The sequence below is a fragment of the Podarcis tiliguerta genome, assembly GCF_965153285.1.
Source record: "Podarcis tiliguerta genome assembly, chromosome: 4".
NCBI classification, from domain to species: Eukaryota; Metazoa; Chordata; class Lepidosauria; order Squamata; family Lacertidae; genus Podarcis; species Podarcis tiliguerta.
This window is the reverse complement of record NC_139537.1, coordinates 56,707,360-56,715,712: the sequence shown is the minus strand read 5'-3', so window position 1 is coordinate 56,715,712 and position 8,353 is coordinate 56,707,360. Positions and strand designations below refer to the sequence as shown.

Sequence of the window (8,353 nt, the reverse complement as noted above, 5' to 3'; positions counted from 1 at the left end):
TAGTTATACTATCAGTGTTTATTTTTATTTTATTTTTTGGTTTTGCAATGACACATTTTTTGCACTGGAAATGGGGGGGGGAAGTTGTGTAAGAAGTAAATAATCATTACAAAATTGCATTTTGAAGTATCTTCTTTTATTGCAAGTCTATACGTCAGACAGCTAGCATGTACAAGAGAACTGTTAACATCACTGAACTTCTCAGAATGCTGGGTGTCAGCAACAGTAAACATATGATTCTCCCCTTCCCCACACAGCACAATGATGGTCTCTTTTGCTTGACCCCTGTAAAGTTTTTATGTCTATTTCTTTCTTGAGAAATAGAGCTGCAGTGTACAGTCTGAAGACACATGAGTTTGCCATCTTGCTGAAGCCACAGAAATCTGAGTGTGGCACATTTCTGGCTGGGAGGTTGCTCGGGAACCGTGTGTAGGCTTCCTCTGATTTTATGAAAGGCAGAAATATAAATATACGAAGTGAAAGTCCCCACTCTTTGTATTTAGATCTTTTCTTTTTTGCTGCTGCAGTTGCTGCAGATAACAACACTAGTTGTGCCCCATACGCGACAGAGTTGAGAGATATTTCATACAGCTGTGTTCCATTTTCTGCACTGTGCTGGAGTCCCTTTCTAGATATTTCATTTCCTCCTTTCAGCTCTTTATCTAACAGAGCTTGCCAGCCATGACAGATTGCCCTGTGCTTTTGGTGTGTGTGTGTGTGTGATACACATAAATGTCAGATAGGGATGAGGTCAAATGCATCAAACTCTCAATTAAAATCTTTTAATGTATGTAAAGAGCCCTGACACACTTGCATGAGTGAGCATTGCTTAAAGAGCACAGCCTGCTGCAGACACTCGCAGATCAGAAGGCACGGAAAGGAAGAGGGGCAGAAGAACCACTGGAAGCGGACTGAGGTTGAGATGGTCACAGGCACGGGCATATTAGACACCAAGGAAGCTCTCTTCAGATTAGCTTTAGGAAGGACTGGAATGAAAAGGCATGCATGACACTGGACTTTACTGATGTGTGTATGCAAGTGTACCATGATGCTGAATTTGTTGTGTGCAGCATTTGGAAGTACTCTGGTCAGTAGCAACGCTTTAATGCAGGGTTTCTGAGTTCATTGGTCCCTTGATGAGCTTATAAAGTTGTTATTGACCTCAGCCCAGATTCTTAGGCATGCAAATGAAACAATCACCATTCTTAGGGATCATAAAATGTAAGAAGGGGAAGAAGGAGAAGGAGAAGTAAAACAAGTGAAAATAATGTGTATACAATAATGAGAGGTATGGATACGGGTGGTCTAAACGACTGAGCCTCTTGGGCTTGCTGATCAGAAGGTCGGCAGTTCAAATCCCTACCACAGGGTGAGCTCCCAGTGCTCAGTCCCAGCTCCTGCCAACCTAGCAGTTCAAAAGCACACCAAAAAGTGCAAGTAGATAAATAGGTACCACTCTGGCGGGAAGGTAAACAGTGTTTCCATGCATTGCTCTGGTTTTGCCAGAAGCGGCTCAGTCATGCTGGCCACATGACCCGGAAAAACTCTGTGGACAAATGCTGGCTCCCTCAGCCTGTAAAGCAAGATGAGTGCCGCAACCCAAGAGTCGTCTGTGACTGGACTTAACTGTCAGGGGTCCTTTACCTTTTGCATTTTTAATGGGTCTGATAAGCTTTAACAAACATTTGAATATTGGGCTGTTTGTTAGAGAGTTTGACTCTTAAGTTGCTGCATTTTTTTTGATGTTCAGCATGTTTCTTTGTTTGGAAGAAAACTAATACGTATTAGGAATAACTTTCTGCAAGTAAGAGCTGTTCATCAGTGGAGAGGAATTCCTCAGAAGGTGGTGGGCTCTGCTTCATTGAGGGTTAGGCAACTGTCAGAGATTTTTTAGTTGCAATTCTTGCATTTCAGGGGGTTGGGCTAGAGATTACCCTTGTGGTCCCTTCCAGCTCTATGGTTCTATGGCTTCAACCCTATACAAGCTTGAAAATGCCAACCAAAATGTTTCAACAGCTGCCCAAAGGTCTGAATATTTCAACCCCCATTCTATCCCCAGGTCTTTTTTTAACCCTCTGTACATTTGGCCCTACAGTATTACTGTTTATTATTATAGCCATTTTTATTCCTAAGGCAGTGTAAACTAGCAGCAGAACAAATGGTGCTTGCATGATTTTCTGCAGGAACCAACTACCAGATATCCATGTGCAAATATAAAATATAAAAAGAATTATATTTATTAGTGAAACCCCCAATTGTTTACTGCAGCTATGGAAGGTAGCCATTTCACTTGGATCAGAGCTGTTTCAGAAGGACTTGACCCAGGACAGAAAACACTTTGGTGCTGAGGTCCAGCACCGAGGGCCTTCTGGCGGTTCTCTCACTGTGAGAAGCCAAGTTACAGGGAACCAGGCAGAGGGCCTTCTCAGTAGTGGCGCCCACCCTGTGGAACGCCCTCCCATCAGATGTCAAAGAGATAAACAACTACCAGACTTTTAGAAGACATCTGAAGGCAGCCCTGTTTAGGGAAGCTTTTAATGTTTGATGTAGTACAGTATTTTAATATTTTAATATTTTTTTGGAAGCTGCCCAGAGTGGCTGGAGAAGCCCAGCCAGATGGGCGGGGTATAAATTATTATTATTGTGATTATGATTATGATTATGATTATGATTATGATTATGATTATGATTATGATTACCACAATCAATTGAAGCATGAGCAAACAACCTTTGAAGCTGCTGGATCACAGCTCCCATCATCCCTTACTATTAGCCAAGATGGCTGGAGCTGCTGGATGTTGGAGACCGACAACATCTGGAGAGCCACAGGCTAGTCACCCCTGGAGTAAGGGCCAAAGTGTAGCAGAGAAAGACAGTAGTCTGAAGTTGGATGATAGTCGCCTTGCTTATGCAGATCTGGGTCTGGACAGTAGAGGTAGAGCTGAATAAAGAGGTTCCTGGATTAGAGACCCCTTGAGTACCTCATGTATGCTGTCTTGGGCTCCAGGACAGGAGTGAGTGAGTGAGTGAGTGAGTGAATAAATATGCCAAACAAACAAGAACTCAACACCAGAGGGCATTGAGACAATTCATGTGGTGCCTGTCACTGCCATCTGGCCCTCAGAATATTGTCCAGAGAAAAATGTGGCCCTTGGGCTGGAAAAATGGTCCCCACTACTGTGGTTTAGTGGCCAAGATGTAGGAAGCCAAGGCTCAAATCTGTGTTGATTGAATAAGCAAGAGAGAGAGCAAGAGCATGAGAGCTCTTGGCTACCCATCTCTCTCCTCATCACTGTCTTCCATGAGTTGAGGGGCCAACGTCTGAAGTGGGGAAGCTCCTGAACTTGCAGAGGCTATCATCACCATTTAAACCCTGATCTTCCAGGGTACTAAATCTTACATCCTCTAAGGACAGGAGGCTTCCCCCTCATGGAGGGCAGCTGCAATGGAGGGATGGGAGAGCACTCATCCCTGCTCTCTCTGACAGGATGCTACTTACATGCTGGCATCCATCTGTCTCGAGAGACAACGGAGTGTACCTCTGGGGGTGAATTCAAATCACAGTAACTGCTGCAGAGACTGCTAACTCATAATTGCTGCCTCCCACATTGCTTATGCTGCATTAGCGGCACGGAAGTGACTTTTCCTGGGTGCAAGCCTGGGCTGCCCAGACAACATGGACTGCTTCTTGGCTTTGCTGATGTGCATCAAAAGGTAGCAGGCCATTATGTTTGCTCAGGTGGGGGAGAGAGCATTACAGCCCCTGAGGAAGGTTAATGTGATTCCCTGAATAATGCACACTTCCAGCACAGATCATGCAGGCCGGCTTCACCTCTTGTCTGTCATGAGCCTTAAGCACATAGCTAATTGCATGAGTCAACAAGTACATGTTTTAGGAATGTGATTGAAAGCTGCCTTAGACCATGGGCAGATGATTGGTCATCCAGTAAGGTCTGCTTTGGCCTTTTTTAGGTGGAGATTTCTGCCATCACTTGGCGCCTGATCCTTTCAACCAGATGCTGCGGATCGAACCTTGCGCCTTCTGCATGTGCTCTATGGACTCTGCCCTCTTTCAAGTTATAGCGCAGTTGTAAGTAAGAGCTTTTCCAACTGAATAATCTTTACACTGGGAAGAATTGCTCCAATTCTACACCCTTGACAATAATGTCTGGGTCATAGACTTTCTTGCCCAGACAATTGCCCCTAACTGGAATTCCCAATGCAGGGAGTTGGATCTCTCGCCCACTTGCATGCAAGGTAGCATCGGCCGCACACAGGGGATGTTGTAACCAGCTCAGAGGCCACGGTGCTGCAAATAGGTTTTCTGCCTCAGTGAGAACTGTAGAAAAGGCTGCTCCCTCCCTGGCATGCTGCCCTCACTGGTCTCGCCTTGGAGGTTTGCAACAGCGCTCCGGTGTTTGTTCCCAGCTGTTTTGTGTGAGCTCAGTGCATTTTCCTTGCAGTTACGACAGGGCTGCAGAAAGCTTGACAGAACAGAATTAGCAAGATCTCTCAACCCCCCACATTTGAATAAAATTCCAAGAGAGTGGGTAAGAGAGGAAAAGCCCATGATCCTGGTAATTAAGCTGTAAGGCCCACCAGGGATTTGCTGTCATCATGTCATCTGATATGTGTGGAAGACCAAAGAGGAGCCAGATGTCAGGTTGCCTAATCCCCCTCCTCCGCTCCCCAGAAGGTTCTTCTGACTGTGCTCGGAAGGTTTTCTGTGGAAGCCTGGGAAAGGAATGATTCACAAAACAATCCTGAAGGATAAATCTTGTAATTCAGGGCGCTGAACAGCTGGTAGTTTAAAGCACTGAACAGCAGTTTAGTGATTAATTCGCCTCTTTAAAATGCAGAGCGATGCGATACGATGAAATACAGCTCCAACTTTGCGCGATGCCTCTCTCGTACACACAGCCTGCCTCTCCAAATGCTTTCTTTTAGGGTTAAAAATGCTTACAAATATAATGCTAAGTAATTGCAGGAGGAGACACGGATGAGGGCGAAAGAGGGGGGAAAACTCATTCCTTCTTAGCAGAGGCTGTGTACAAACACCCGTTTACGCTGCACCCAGTGTGCTCGCACTGTTGGTTTGTGAAGCCATGCGCACATGACACTAGTCACACTCCACAGCTAGCCTGCCGTTTCTTGAGAAACTGTGGCAATGGACGCATCAGTAGCTTAACACACACGCTGGAGAGGGGACAGGGATGTGTTCGCCCAACGCCAGTTACCTGATCCCTTTCCCTGCACCTGTAACCCCACATCCCGCAATCCTATTCAACGAAGCCATCATCTGCGCATGCTCTGTCACCTGCACATTCACAACGGCTGTCTCTAATGTGCACACCTCCGTACACACTGCTATTCACTCTCCTTCCAGTGGAGAGTGTGTTCATGCAGTGTGTGTTCCAACCACTGGTTTGAGAAGCACTAAACACGCGGCCCGTATCTATCCTGCTACATATTATGAAGTGTTGTGTGCCCCTCCCCCCATTGGCTTTGATCCATTTTGAGAAAAGGGAGAACCGAGCTACATTTTAAGCCGGTGATATGTACACAACTAAAGTGCTTCGTCTCCTTCTCCCTACTGCAAATACTGAAAAATTTTCAAAAATGTGTATGAGATACAGTCTGTATGAAGCGCATTCTAGAAGCAGCTTATCCCTCACAGTTACAATTCCCAGCAACCCGTAACAAACTACAGTGCCCAGAATCCTTTGGGGGAAAGAATGTGCTTTGAACGTGCTTTAAAGCGTTAGTGTACACACAGCCCAAATGCAGAAACTGTACTTTCAAGTCATGAAATAGTGTGCTAGCTGAGTAACAGTTGGGGTTTTTTATAGTTCAAAAAATGGGGAATGGCCATGGTATTGCCTTAATAAGGATTTTGAATTGCTCCCTCCCACCACACTGGCTCCCACTGGGTCAACACATCTGCATTTACTTCTTGTGTATGCTTAAATGCTGCCAGGTGCTGAAGCTGGGAACCCTTGGTTCCTATGTTCAGCTCCCCCATGTGATGAGTCATGAGAAGTGCAGGCTGGAGCATCTCCCTGGGCTGAGAAGTATTCCCAAGCTCTGGACTGGAGCCATCGACTCAGAGGCTGACCACTGGGCCCTCCTAGGCAGGGCTATAAAAAGCTTTCATGTTTGGGCTGGTATTTTGCCGGAGCAAAAATGTTTCTCTCTGACTATTGTGTGTTTCAGTGTACTCATCAGCTCTGACTTCTGGGCTTGGCTTTGTCCTTCAACTCCTTGGCACATCTCCAGGCTCTTGGATCCCAGCTCCTGGCTCCGCTCATCTCTGACAGCTGCCTGCAGCTCAGTTCTGGCTCATGCTCAGACAGTGCCCAAGCACCCACATCCCCATTGACAACAGCAGGATATACGGCCAGCAGGATGTGGTGGACCTACATTTTGGGGACTTCTTTGCAACCAGCAATGAGGTCTGGGTAACCACTGTTATCTTCTTCAGAGGGGCTGTTCCATGAGAAAATCGCCACCATTTTTATTTTTTAAAAATTAAGTATTACAGCTCAGATTTTGATTAAAATTGCTGTACTGGATTGTCTCGCATGTCAAAGTCACTGGTGTGAATAAATATTTCCTGCGCCTTGTAGTTTTCAAGTTATGGTGGAGTGGAAATTAAATAAATGCATGAATAAAGTCGCTTCTGGGGCCCCTCTGGGGTGAAGGGCCCTGAAGCTTAATGCTTCATTAGTTTCATAGTAAATCTGCCCCTGTATATGGTGTTGCTTCATGCATGATCCCCCCCTTTTTTTTGCATAAGTTCATTTCAATGAATGTCACACCATTTGGCAACTGAATGTACTCTGAAAAGGGAGTTGCATCCAGGGCCAGCCCAAGGCATTTTGCTGCCCATAACAATTTCACTCCTACTTCCCCTAAAAAACACCAAGTGAGCTGCTGTTCGGAGATGATGCAGAGCATCTGTCACCTGAGAGAGCAGGTAAAATGAGGAGGTCAAGAAGTGGCCCTGTGACAATGCTAGGGGCTCAGAGGAAATAGCAACAGACTGCTATGGCTGCCTCTGAGCACCTCACACCTGAGACAGGTGCCTCACTCTGCCTAATGGTAGGGTGGGCTCTGTTTACAGCCAACCTTTAGCTCTCTGATGAGTCGATCTGTTTGTGACCACTGTCAGGATCTCTCTTTTGCAGCAGTTTATATGCATGAACATATAACTCCGATGGCAGGACTGGAGAGGGATAACAGGCCATCACAAATATCCTGGGGTCAAAAGGAAAACCACGCCTGTACCTTTTTATATCATTCAGGTGTACAACTCAATGTGGTGCAACAGCGCACTAGAATAAAGGTAAAGGTAAAGGGACCCCTGACCGTTAGGTTCAGTCGCAGATGACTTTGGGGTTGTGGCGCACATCTCGCTTTATTGGCCGAGGGAGCCGGCGTACAGCTTCCGGGTCATGTGGCCAGCATGATTAAGCTGCATCTGGCAAACCAGAATAGCACACGGAAACACCGTTTATCTTCCCGCCACAGCAGTACCTATTTATCTACTTGCACGTTGACAGGCTTTCAAACTGCTAGGCTGGCAGGACCTGGGACCGAGCAACGGGAGCTCACCCTGTCGCAGGGATTCAAACCGCCAACCTTCCAATCAGCAAGCCCTAGGCTCAGTGGTTTAGACCACAGCGCCACCCGCATCCCACTAGAATACTTGCAGACTATAAAACATTACAGCAGTGCTTTGCCAACCTGAAGAAAAATGGCAAGGGCTATGCTTAAAATGAATGCAGACAACATGAATATAGACCCACTAGCACCAAAATAACAGCTTGGTGGTATCTTTGTGAAATAAAATGGGTATTGGCATATTATTGTGCTGACTTTTAAAGCCCTAAACGGCCTCGGCCCAGTATACCTGAAGCAGCTTCTCCACCCCCATCGTTCTGCCAGGACACTGAGATCCAGCGCCGAGGGCCTTCTGGCGGTTCCCTCACTGTGTGAAGTGAAGCTATAGGGAACCAGGCAGAGGGTCCCACCCTGTGGAACACCCTCCCATCAGATGTCAAGGAAATAAACAACTATCTATCTTTTAGAAGACATCTGAAGGCAGCCCTCTTTAGGGGAGTTTTTAATGTTTGATGTTTTATCGTGTTTTTAATATTCTGTTGGAAGCCACCCAGAGTGGCTAAGGAGGCCTGGCCAGATGGGCGAGATATAAGTAATAAATAATAATAACTACTACTACTGCTACTACAGTGAATGACATTCTTAGAAGTGCAGATGCCAGCTGTAAGACAAACTAGGAAGATAAGGAATTGGTTTGAACTGGGTCTTTAAGGTTCTCCACACATATTTT

The 8,353-nt window shown here is 46.0% G+C and overlaps 1 long non-coding RNA gene across 2 annotated transcripts; it reads left to right on the top strand.

The window, feature by feature from the left end:
• Positions 1-839: 839 nt before the first annotated feature.
• LOC310676929 lies at positions 840-6,572 on the top strand. Of its 2 annotated transcripts, none has more exons than XR_014510798.1 (3): positions 840-999; positions 3,973-4,090; positions 6,214-6,572. It is a non-coding gene; the product is annotated as an uncharacterized lncRNA (long non-coding RNA). The 2 variants fall into 2 exon arrangements; XR_014510799.1 differs by lacking the exon at positions 840-999 and adding an exon at positions 2,704-2,845.
• The last annotated feature ends 1,781 nt before the right edge of the window (positions 6,573-8,353 follow it).